Source organism: Crocuta crocuta, unplaced genomic scaffold, assembly GCF_008692635.1.
Source record: "Crocuta crocuta isolate KB4526 unplaced genomic scaffold, BGI_CrCroc_1.0 scaffold539, whole genome shotgun sequence".
Classification (NCBI taxonomy): domain Eukaryota; kingdom Metazoa; phylum Chordata; class Mammalia; order Carnivora; family Hyaenidae; genus Crocuta; species Crocuta crocuta.
In genome coordinates, this window is record NW_027530621.1 from 316,972 (window position 1) to 329,563 (window position 12,592).

Genomic DNA, 12,592 nt, shown 5'->3' on the forward strand with positions numbered 1-12,592 from the left:
ATTTTCCTTATGATTAATCTAAGAGCAGTTTGTTCAAAAATAGTAACAGTAGCCTTGTATTTGGTGATTATAGCTTATGGACAAATGAAATGAATAACAACAAGGTTGTAAGAGATGAGAGACAAATTTGAAATACTCTGTTATAAGGCATTTGCACTACTTGTGAAGTGGTATAGTATTATTTGAAAGTAGACTTGGATTAGTCAAAAATGTATATTGCAAATTTAGGGCAACCATTAATTTTTGTTAAAGAAGTATAATAGATGTGTTAAGAGAAAAAGAAAATGGAATGATAAAAAATGTTCAATTAAAAGTGAATGGAAGAGTAGTGTCTGAGTGACTCAGTCAGTTAAGTTTTGACCCTTGGTTTGGCTCAGGTCATGATCTCATGGTTTCTGAGTTCGAGGCCTTGATTGGGGTTGGTGCTCATAGCATGGAGCCTGCTTGGGATTCTCTCTCTCTCTCTCTCTCTCTCTTTCACTATATGTCTGTCTCTCTTTCTGTATGCCTGTCTCAAAATAAAAATAAATGAAATTAAAAGCATATATTTAAAAGTAAATGGAAGAAGAACAACAAAAGAAACAAAATAGAAGCAATGAATAAGAAAAGTATGTTGGACCCCTAGGTGCCTCCGGTGGGTTAAACAACTGACTCTTGATTTCAGCTCAGGTCATGGTCTCATGGTTTGTGAGTTCAAGCCCCACATCAGGCTCCATGTGGACAGTGAGAAGCCTGCTTGGGATTCTCTCCTCTGTTTCTCTCTGCCTCTTTCTCTGCCCCTTCCCAAGTCAAGATTTCTCTCACTCTTAATATAAATAAAAAAAACTTAAACACTCTGTTGAAAGAGTAAGAGGATCAGTTTTCAGGCATTGTGAGGGCAGGGAGAGAGATGAATAGGTGGAGCATAGATGATTTTCAGGCCAGTGAAACTCCTCTGTGTGACTCTCCAATGGTGGATACATGACATTATGCATTTGGCGAACTCACAGAATGGTACTGAATCCTAATATAATCTATAAACTTTATTGAATAATAATGTATGAGTATTAGTCCGTCAGTCATAACAAATGTAACATACTTCTGCAGAATGTTAGTAATAGGGAAAATGAGTAGTGGAAGAAGGTAGTGATTATATGGTGACCTTGTACTTTATGCTTAATTTTTCTGTAAAGCTGAAACTTTGCTAAAAATGATGTATAATTTTTATGTGTGCAAAAAATGTATAGCAGAATATAGATATATCTTTAGAACTTGGTTTTTAATTTCTCAGTTTCTCTTGCTGAAGAGATAGTCATAAAACTATCAATAAACATAAAACTAACAATTTACTTGTAGTATCCTGAATTTTGCCTATTTTGGATTGTTTTATATGAAGAAAATAGTGTTCTTTACCATGGTTCTATTTAACAGAAGTTACTTTTATTTTGGAATATAATAACTGGCATGTTTTTCTGTAAATGCGCTTATATAAATAAGTAAAAAAAATCAAAATAAGTGCACAAGTTCTAATAATTTACATGAGACTAGTCAAATTCATAGATGCATCATGATTTTCTTTCCTCGAGCAATTTTCATTTAATTCTCCTTACATCTTCAAAACACATAAAAGTGGTTCTTAGTTGCTCACTTATCTTTAATGAGTTTAACTAAAATTTTAATAATCAACTATAAAAATGAGATAAATATGTCATTTTTCATGGTTTAGTTATAAATTTCTAAATCAAATCCTGGCTTTCAGCAATTATGTGATTGTAGAACCTGGTAACTGAATGTCTTCGCTTTATTAAAGGTTTACTTAAATGCTCCCACAAGATTGGAGTTAGAAATATATATTTTAAAATTTAATTATCCATTGTATGATGCATAGTTGCTTAAGTGATTTCTGAGCTTATGTTCCTTCATCTTGATACATTCAAAATCACATTCAGCTCTAAAGTTCTATTAAGTAGTAATAAACTTGCTTTTTTTAAATGACTAGTAAGAATATTAGTAAAAAAAAATGTGTCATACAAAAATCAAATGCTATCATTTAGCTAATGATTTTTAAAAAATGTTTTAGTGTTTATTATTTTTTTTTTTGAGAGAGAGAGAGAGAGAGAGAGAGGGAGGGAGAGAGAGAGATTGAGAGAGAAGCAGAGTATGAGTAGGGGAAGGTCAGAGAGAGGGAGACAGAATCTGAAGCAGGCTCCAGGGTCTGGACTGGCAGCACTCAGCCCGATGCAAGGCTTAAACTCACAAACTGTGAGATCATGACCTGAACTGAAGTTGGGATACTTAACTGATTGAGCCACCGAGGCACACCTAGCTAATAGACTTTAAGAGCCAATATAACATTGTAAACTGTTCGCTAGAAGCCCATAAATTTGAATTCTATTCATGACTTTGACATTGAAATTCGGTGTCACAACCCTCAGTAAATAATTTGCTGATTGGGTCTCAGATAGTTCACCTATAATAAAAACACTACATGTTGGTCCAATATAACACTAACTATTTTTAAATAACCAGTTTAATTATGGAAACTGCTTCATTTTAATATTTTTGAAGGTGTCTGTCTTAGTCCATTCAGGCTACTATACAAAAATACCATAAATAAAGTAACTCATAAGAAATATATTTCTTATTGTTCTAGAGGCTGGGGAATCCAAGATCAAGAAATCAACTGATTAGGTATATGATGAAAGCCTGTCTCTGGGCTCATAAGTGGGCATTTTCTCACTGTGTCCTCACATGTCCAAATGGGTGAGAGAACTCTTTGGGTCTCTTCTTATGAAGGCACTAATCTCATTCATGAGAACTCTATTTTCAAGTTAGTTATCTACGTTGAGTTATCTCAAAGACTCATCTCCCAATAATATCACGCTGGAGGTTAGAATTTCAAAATATGAATTTGATGAGGGTAGGTGCACAAACATTCATTCCATACCTTGTTGTAAGATTTTAGAAAATAATTTTATTTTATGATGGAAAAAGGGAATGTCATTTTTTTCCTGTACTCATTATATTTTCCTTATACTGAGAAACACCAAGAGACATATGGACATTGAATGTCATGTTTCACCTAAGAATGGGTTGTTATTTCAGCTTACAATCTGATGTACTTGCTAATAGTTTTCCTAGTAACTATAAACTTCCTCTCAAAAGATGAGAGAAACTGAGCATAATAAAGACTTTGGAAGAACAATCACATAAATATCTAAAAGTATTTTCTTTACCTAGGCTGTAACAATGGTAGAGTCAACAAGGACAAAGGGTCAGGAAAAAAACTTTAGCTATATAGAATTAGAAATAACTACTTTTGATTAAAGATGATTAATACTAAAAAAAAAAAAAAGATGATTAATACTATTAATAAAATAGATTAATAATTGACAAGATAGGCATTGTTCATTCTAGTCTATTTGTGTGTCAATATTCATTCTTTACCCCATCTTTTAAACATGACAGTTTCTCAATTATTTGTTTAAACCATGCATAACAACCTCAACACTCCCAAGGTAAACACCTGATTTTTAGTATCACCTAACAGGAAAAAAAAATCTAAAATACATCTTTTAACACAGTTCCCTTTTCTGGTATAATTGGCATATTAGTTTCAGGTGTATAATGTAATGACGTGATATTTGTATACACTGCAAAATGATCATCACAGTGAGTCTCATCCCCATCTGCCACCATAAAGAGTTACAAAATTTATTTTCTTGTGATGAGAACTCTTAAGTTTTACTCTCTTGGCAACTTTCAAATATGGACTATAGTGTTATTCACTAGAGTCACCATACTGTGCATTGCATTCCCGTGACTTGTTTATTTTACAACTAAGTTTGTACTTCATTACTGTTTTCACCCATTTCAACCATTCCCAACCCTCCTTCCTATGGGCAACCACCTTTTTGTGCTCTGTATCTATAAGTTCTGTTTCATTTTGTTCATTCATTGTTTTCTAGATTCAACATGTAGGTGAAATCATATGGTATTTGTTTTTCTCTGTCTGACTTATTTCACTTAAATAATATTCACAAGGTCCATCCTTGTTGCAAATATCAAGATTTCATTGTGTTTTTAAAATGGCTCAGCAATAATCCACTATTATATTGGATATATATTGATGATAGTTATTCTAATAGGTGGTATCTTGTTGTAATTTTTATTTTCATTTCCCTGATGATTAGGGAATTTCAGCATGTTTTTATGTGTCTGTCGGCCACTTGTATGTCTCCTTTGGAAAATGTCTATTCAGATTCTCTGCCCATTTTTAATCAGATTGCTTAAAGTTTTTAGTTTGTTTTGCTATTGAGTTGTATGAGTTCCTTTTCTACGTTTATTTATTTTTGAGAGAGAGAGTACATGAGGTGGGAAGGGCAGAGAGAGAGGGAAAGAAGAGAATCCCAACATGATGCTCAAACCTACAAAATGTGAGATCATAACCTGAGCTAAAATCAAGAGTCAGAGACACCCTAAGTTGTATGCGTTCTTAATAATTTTGTATATTAAACCTTTCTCAGAGATATGATTTGCAAATACTTTCTCCCATTCAGTAGACTGCTTTTTACTTGTTGAAATGTTCCTTCGCCATGCAGAAGCCTTTTGTTTGTTGTAGTCCCACTTGATTATTTTTGCTTCTGTTATTTTTGCTTTTGGAGTTAGATCCAAAAAACTCATTGCTAAGACCAATGTCAAGTAATTTACTGCCTGATTTTTCTTAGGTGTGTTATAATTTCAAGTCTTACATTACAGCATTTAATCCATCTTGAGTTAAGTTTTGAATACAATGTAAGATAGTGATCTTGTTTCATTCTTTTGCATTTGGCTGTCCAGTTTTTACAATATCATTTATTAAAAAGACTGTCCTTTCCCCATTGTATATCTTGATTTCTTTGTCATAAATTAATTAAACTTACACACATTTATTTATCTCTGGGCTCTTTATTCTGTTCCATTTACCTATGTGTCTGTTTTTATGGTAATAACATATTGCTTTCATTACTACAGCTTTATAATATACTTTGAAATAAGAGAGTGTGATGTGCTGCCTCTAGTTTTTTTCTTCTTCCACAAGATTGCTTTGGCTGTTTTGAGTCTTTTGTGTTTCCATAAAAATGTTAGAATTATTTTTTCTTTTGCTCTGAAAAACACCATTGGGATTTTGATAAGGATTACACTGAATTCCTAGTATGAAATTTCAACCATATTAATTCTTCTAATCCATGAACATGGAATGTCTTTCCATTTATTTATGTTTAATTTCATCACCATCTTATAGTTTTCAGTGTGCAAGTCTTTCACATCCTTGGTTAAATTTATTCCTAGATGTTTTGTTATTTTTGATGCAAATATAAATGATTCTGTTTTCTTAATTTCTCTTTCTGATAATTCTTTGTTAGTGTTAGAAATGCAACAGATTTTTCTATGTTAATTTTGTACCTTGAAGGCTTACTGAATTTGTTAGTTTTAACAGTTTTTGGTGGAATCTTTGAGCTTTCTATATACAAAAACATGTCTTATACTTTGCTGGCCTCCAGATCAGACAATCTGAAGGTTTCCCCTGGACAACAGTTGCAGTTACTAGGGCTTTCAGATGAGCGCATAAGTTCCATTCTGGAGGGTACCAAAAAAATTTAGTGATACTGAGGGATGGAACTAAGATGGTGTTTCTCTGGTCTATGTTCCCTGAGAGCACCTCTGGAGCTTCTAGATATATGGCAAACCTGATTTCTGCCCCTCAGGCTAAAGTTTCAGGGCAAGTCAATAGGATTTTTTCATAGAAAAATTGAGGGTGTGTTTCAGCCTTTGTATTGCCCTGGAGTTGGTAGCCTGCCAAGAACTGTTTCTCTGATAGGTACAGTCCTGTGGGATCCAGGAATGCAAGCTCCATGGCTCCTGGAGCCAGGCAATCAAGGAACGTCCCATGTGTGGACTACTCTCTTCTATAGGCTTTAATAAGGCAGTGGGGAGCACAGAGCTGGAGTGTGCCTACTGGCTATTGTTGAGTCATGGGAGAGTGCAGGGCCAGGGCTTGCTTGATAGCACTCTCCAGGTAGAGGAAAAGTTCATAAATGACCCCTGCCTGTACCTCCATTGCTGAGGCCACCTAACAGGCCCCCACCCCTCCAGAAGACCCCTTAAGATTAGCAAATGAGTGTCTCCCTCATATAGTCTAGGAGGTTTTCTAACAGCTGCTTTTCTGCTGGTCTCCAGCATGAGTGAATCTGAAAGTGAGCCTTCCAAAGGAAGCATTTTGGTTCCCTCCAGTTCTGTAGGTTGCCTGGTCATTAGTCTTCTAAGACAGACAATTTGGGGGCTCATCTCTTTATTGCAGGTCTCAAGGGCGGGAGTGCCTGATGAGGAAAACAACCTCTCCCTCTTCAGGGAGAAACTGCTTTTGTGAGATTCCTCCTAATTGTGGATTGTCATGTGGAGGGTGAGGTTTTTGGCAAGGTCACATCTTTGTGCCTCCATTGTAGACCTTTCACCATTCGTTGTGAAGAAGCTGTTCAGCTACTTTTCAGGTGTTTTTTCAAAGGAATTTTTCCCCATGTAGTTGTAGATTTGGTGTGTCTGTGAATGGAGATAAGTTCAGGATCTTCCTACACCACCATGTAGGACCATCCTCAACACATAGCTCTTTAGTAAAATTTGCTAAATTCGCACAAACAGACATGCTCACATTCTTTTTCCTGTTTGAGGATCAGGACTCTGTCAATGTTCCAACAATATTCCACTTAATAAAATATTCAATGGAACATGTAAAATAGAATGAGCTAAAAATAAATTATCCCCCAATTGTATTCATTCATCATTTAATCAGCTACACATTCAATGGTGTCAAGCTCTGTGTGATACACCATTGAGCAAAACAGACAAAATAATCCTTGCCCTTGTGAAGCCACATTCTATTGTAGAATGTCAGACAGAGTTCCACAAACATAATAAATTAACAAATTATGTTCATTAAGTGATAGTGCCAGGAAAACTAGATCAGATTTATGAGCATGGTGCATTTTAGGAAGAGACTGCAACTTGAAAACAGTTAGATAGAAAAAAAACCCTTCACTGAGAAGGTAACATTTAGGAAAAGGTTTAAAGGAACACTGGGAGTGATCCATCAGGAATGTGTGACAGACGAGCACTTCAGGGAGAGGAATGAGCCTCAGAGTTCGGAGCATGCCTGCCATGTCACAACGACAACAAAAAGAAAGTGACTATGGCTGGAGTAGAGGGAGCTACACAAATAGTTGAAAGCAATAAGGTCAGAAAGCGAATGGGAGTCAGATCACACTGGGCCTTGGATATCAAAGTAAGGAATCTCTCTTTTATTTGGAAAGAAATAAGGAGTCATAGATAAGTTTTGGACAGAAGAGTGGCAAGACTTAATTTCCATTATATCAGGATTGCTCTGGTTGCATTTTTAAGAGTAGACCTGGTAGAGGCATGGGTTCCAGTTAGGAGTTCAGACTACTTACACTAATCTTGGTCATACTGATGTATCAAACAATCCCATAACCTTACTAAATCACCCACAATAAATTTTACTTGTTATGTATTCGTTCCCAACACAGGTTTACAGGGTTCTCTGCTCACCATGGCCATTAAGGAGCTTAAACTGGAAGGAAGAAGAGCTGTGTTGGTGATTTCTACAGTATGTCAGGTAGAAATGGGTATGTAGCAAAATATACCTCAGTTCTCAACGCTACTTGCGTCACTGCCATTTATGTTTTATTAGCAAAAGCAAGTCACACTGTCATGTCTAACATCAAAGGGAATAGAAAAGAGCAATCCTATCATGGCATAGAAGGAGAAAATTATCACAGAGAATAAGACAAAAACTCCAGTAAGTGGTGTTGGTGTCCTGGACTGGGGGTCATCTGGATGGTGGTGGAAGTGTTGAGAAGTCACTGGATTCTGGACATTCTTGGAATATATAGCCAGCCATATTTTCTAACAAATGGAATATTAGATACAAGAAAAATAGAGGAGATGGGGGAGGGGAGTACCTGGGAGGCTCAGTTAGTGAAGTGTCTGTCTTTAGCTCAGGTCATGAACTCACAATTCACGAGTTCAAGTCTCACATTAGGCTCTGTGCTGACAGCTCTGAGCCTGGAGCCTGCATTAGATTCTATGTCTCCCTCTCTCTCTGTTCCTCCCGCACTCAAACTCTGTGTTTCTCTCTCTCTCAAAAATAAATAAACATTTTTTTAAAATATTTAAAAAAAAACAGAAGAGATGGTGATGGCTTTTGGGGATAAAATCTACAAAGAAGGAGTTGCCATCATTGAGATCAAGCAGACTGAGCATTATGCAGAATTTGGAGGGACTTAGGTATTAAGTTTTAGACATTCAAATGGAGAGCTCATAAGCCACAGAACACACAAGCCCAGATGTGCAAGGGAGATGTCTGCACTGGAGACACAAAAGGAGGAAGTCAGGAAGGTATAGATGACATTTACAGTTAGAAGATTGGATGAGATGCCAAGGGAGTTGACACAGGTTCAAAGACAGAGCTATTTCACCAGATACCACAAAGTTGTCGATTTAATATCTGAATTCAGAACTTAATAGTGTTTCTTTAGATCCACCTGATATAGATAATCCTACACCTGTATCCATGTACCATGTTTATTATACCTAAGTGTATTTGGAAATCTCCACCCATTTTCTGTAACAAGATGATGCATTTGAAGTATACAACAACTGTTCCAGTGTGGGCACTGGTCATGTACAAAGAATGTTCGTTAGTACACAGCCAGCCTTGCCTGTAACATTAATTCCTAACATCTATTCAAGAAATCCACTATCTAAAAGGTAAAACTCAACTTCACTTCCATAGGCAGCATTTATTTTCATTCCTATTTTATGCTATATTGTACCAAAAATGGATTCTAGAATTTGTTAATTTATGTGTATGTTCTAAATGACTTTTTTCTTTATAAAACACTAAATTCACGCCATTTTTATAATATTTTTATAAGAGCATAAAGTAGAAGTAATGAAAGAGATAAAAATCTTAGGAATACTGGGAAAATAAATAAAACTAATTATAATAACCACATAAGTTAGGACTTTTAGCAATTGTCTTGATCCTACTTGACTTAATTCGTTATTTACAAAATAAGTCTTTAACATTTTTAAAGAAAAACTAAAATAACTTGGCAGTGTTTCACTAGGTTAAACTTTTAAATTCAATTATAAGAGGAAACCAGACAATTCATTGCTTTCCATCAGGAACCCAGCTCGGTGTGAGCTCCTTCAGGGACCATATGTCATTCATTTGAAACATAAGCATATAGCACCGCACATGTGACAGAAGAAGCATATGATTATTTTATTCAACAAATATTTTGGAGAATCTATTTTGTGACAGGTACTGTCCAAAGATAGGGGAATAGAGAAGTAAACTGGCAGATTATTTGCTGCTGTTTATAGTTCATATTCTAGTGGAAAATACAGGAAAAAAACACACACCTAAATTACAGTTTCAGGTTAATGACAAATGGCTGATCGGTATAGAACTTGTTTGTGTGACTTGCTATGCATTTCTGTCCAAAGCCATATGTATGCAGCCATAGGGCCTTAGCTGGCTTGTACTCAATGTCTGGCCTCTGGATCAGAACTGGCCCTTCGGTTCCTGACACCAAGAAGGATTGGCGCCTCCTCTTCTCGAGTCAGACCAGGCTGGCCCCTTGGAATGGATCAGGAGGAAAGAGGAATATGCAGACGATTTGGCCCCTGAGATCATGAGATACAGTAAGAAAAACAGAAAAACCAGCTCACCCGGGACTGCACTTAGGCAAACTTAATGACTAACCATGAATCACACACGGGTAGTACATATATTGCCCTGGCGGGAATAGGTAGTTGGAAGTCTCACTTGAGAGGGGTACGCTCTGACCAGGACCTTCGAATGGGACCCCAACCCAGATGTTCACGGCGGTGCTTCCCCAGCCAGAACGTTGGATGTTGTGAATACCTGAGTTGCTGTATTAAGCCTTTTTCTTCTTCTCTATACTTATCTCTCCCTCTTTATGTTTACTGTAATTGTTTAATTCTTTATATTCCCTTTCTGTTTTAATTAATGAAATTTTCCTCCACAAAACCAAAACTGTGGCTATCATCAATTATTATTATTATTCAGAACAATGGAATACACACAATTAAATCAGGATTGGGGAATGCAGAGTGAGGGAAGAAGGGAGAGATTAGGTAGAGGGGGGTGCTGGGGAAAGATGTCACTTTTCTGGAATGATAACAAAGAAGAAGACACAAGAATAACATAAAGAAACCAGATAAATAGAGACCAGAGGAAAGACTTTCCTGGTTAAAAACAAGCAGCAACAATCACAAAGGTCTGTGAAAGGAATGGCCTCTGTGGGTTCAAGAACAGTAAGGCCAGGGGGATTGAATCAGAATCAAAATCCAATTACTTAAGATTGTGTGTAGAAGTAAGAAATCAGGTGAAATTTCAAAGACCAGCTTGCTCATAGATTTTTAAAAGTAATTGGGAAAAGAGATGATAGTGGTTTAGACTAGTAGCAGTAGAAAGGGTGAGAAGAAGTCATATTTGAAAGCTTATGGCTAAGCTTACAGACAGTAAACAGCCAACTCACAGATAGCTGAGCAACTGGTGGATTGATAAGCAGTATGTGCAATTTCAGAGACTGAGAGAGCATGGATAAATCCTGGGGCTTGGGTATCACCCACTGACACAAAGAATACTGGAGGAGCAGGCTTATGAGTCAGGAAATCAATTTTGACCATGCTAAGTTTTGCATGCCAAATTCATATTTAAATTAAGATGTTTAGAAGTGGAAATACCAAATTATGAACTCAGTTGATACATTTGAGGGTTGTCAGCGTATAAAATGAATTCAAATGCATGGGAGTGAGTGTAGTCAACTCAAAAGAGAGAAGAAAAGGTCTGAGAGTGAGCGCATAAACTTTGGGAGTTGGAGACTAAGTCATTAATTAGACTGAAGAAGATTCATTAAGAAGGGAGAAATCCAATAGAGGTTTGTATTTGGGAATCCATAAAAGAAAAAGTTTTCATGAAAGAAGGAAGAGTGTTTTGTATAAAATGATTAATATCTGTATGATGTTGGTTAAATTTTATCACTGGGGTTGACCAGTGAAGGTTTTGGTAACATTTGCCATAGTAATTTCTTACTGCTCTTCAACTTCTCAGTCAAAATTAGTGTTTGAGTTAAAAAAGAACAGGCAGATGTGAAGGTGATAGCAACTAGTTATATGAGAGCACAGTGTATCAAAGAGGTTTTTATTTGTTTTCAGTTGGAAACATTTCTACAGATTTGATTATTGGTAACAGGTAGAAAAGCAGGATATATGAGTGCAGATACACATATAAGTTTGTTCACAGAAAGATGAATGGGTCTGTTTTTATTTCTTCTATTTTCTCAATGAAAAAAAAAAAAATCAAAGTCACCAGCATTAAGAGAGTAAGGGAAGGTGTGAGGAGAAAGAAAATGTAAAATAGTCTTCAGAGGAATTACGAGCAATATACCGATGTAAATGTAAACTTCTGTACCAAAGAATCTACATGACTGGGGACTAAAATCTGTAGAGGACTGAGTGTGACAATGGTATTGAATTTGATGGAGTCTCCAAATCAAATATGACAATGATTTTTAAAAAAGCAATAAACTTCATTTAGATACAGACAAACAGATTTTTAAAAAATAAATCCAGATTGGGAAGCTAACAGTCCAGTTCAGCTTTTCCAAAACAAATTCTCAGACTAATATTTTGTTTGATAAAAAATAGATTTCTGTAAAGAAGTGTCAGTGCTCACATGAGTTTGAGATCCATTGACCTAACCAAACTGACACAAAGTTTGTTTGATGGTTTGTTTTGTTCTATTTTATAATTTAACGCAGGACTTGGACCTTGTGAATCTCCAAGACGGTGAATTTGAATGTTGCATTTGAAGATATCCCTTTTTGTGGAGGAAGGGGAGCACTGGAAAAATCTGATTATTTTCCTTTCTCCGATGCACAGTCACTCTGGTAAATACATACAGATCCCTTGGGGGATGGCTAAGAAAATTACATTCTAGCATAATTTTAATCATACAATTTGGGAGAACTTGCCCTAGTATTTCTGAGTTACAAATATTTTAACACATTCCATTTTCATTTTACTTCCCCTCCATGATTGCTTTATATAATACTTTACATCTTCCCTTCTTCTGTGTTAGGTTAGTAATGTATTACAAATTTATATTGTTAGACATACACAGCTAAGTCGTCACTTTTCCTGTGATAGTCAGGCACTAACCACCTGTTGTTTTATTGATTGCAATATTATACTTAACTATGGGAAAAGTAGAAACAGCTTGTTTATTTGAATATGATCTTAGATTTCAAAGAATGGTTTCCTCAGAAGAGTGTTACATTTTAAGCAAACACAAATTTAAGAAAAAAAGCAAAACAGTCAAAATTTCCAGTTGCTTATGGTGTTGCTAAAGACAAGGAACTCGAGTTTGTTTTGTTTTGTTATTTAATTTTTTAACATTTATTTATTTTGGAGAGACAGAGAGAAACAGAGCACAAGCAGGGGAGGGGCAGAGAGAGAGGGAGAC

The 12,592-nt window shown here is 35.9% G+C and overlaps 1 long non-coding RNA gene across 1 annotated transcript in view; it reads left to right on the forward strand.

The window, feature by feature from the left end:
• The window catches only part of LOC144234824 (uncharacterized), a 328,807-nt gene extending 316,530 nt beyond the window's left edge, over positions 1-12,277 (forward strand). The window contains exons 2-4 of the long non-coding RNA XR_013336089.1: positions 7,560-7,658; positions 9,547-9,744; positions 11,889-12,277. This is a non-coding gene — a long non-coding RNA (uncharacterized LOC144234824). The remainder of the gene's footprint in view (positions 1-7,559; positions 7,659-9,546; positions 9,745-11,888) is intronic.
• Positions 12,278-12,592: the final 315 nt, after the last annotated feature.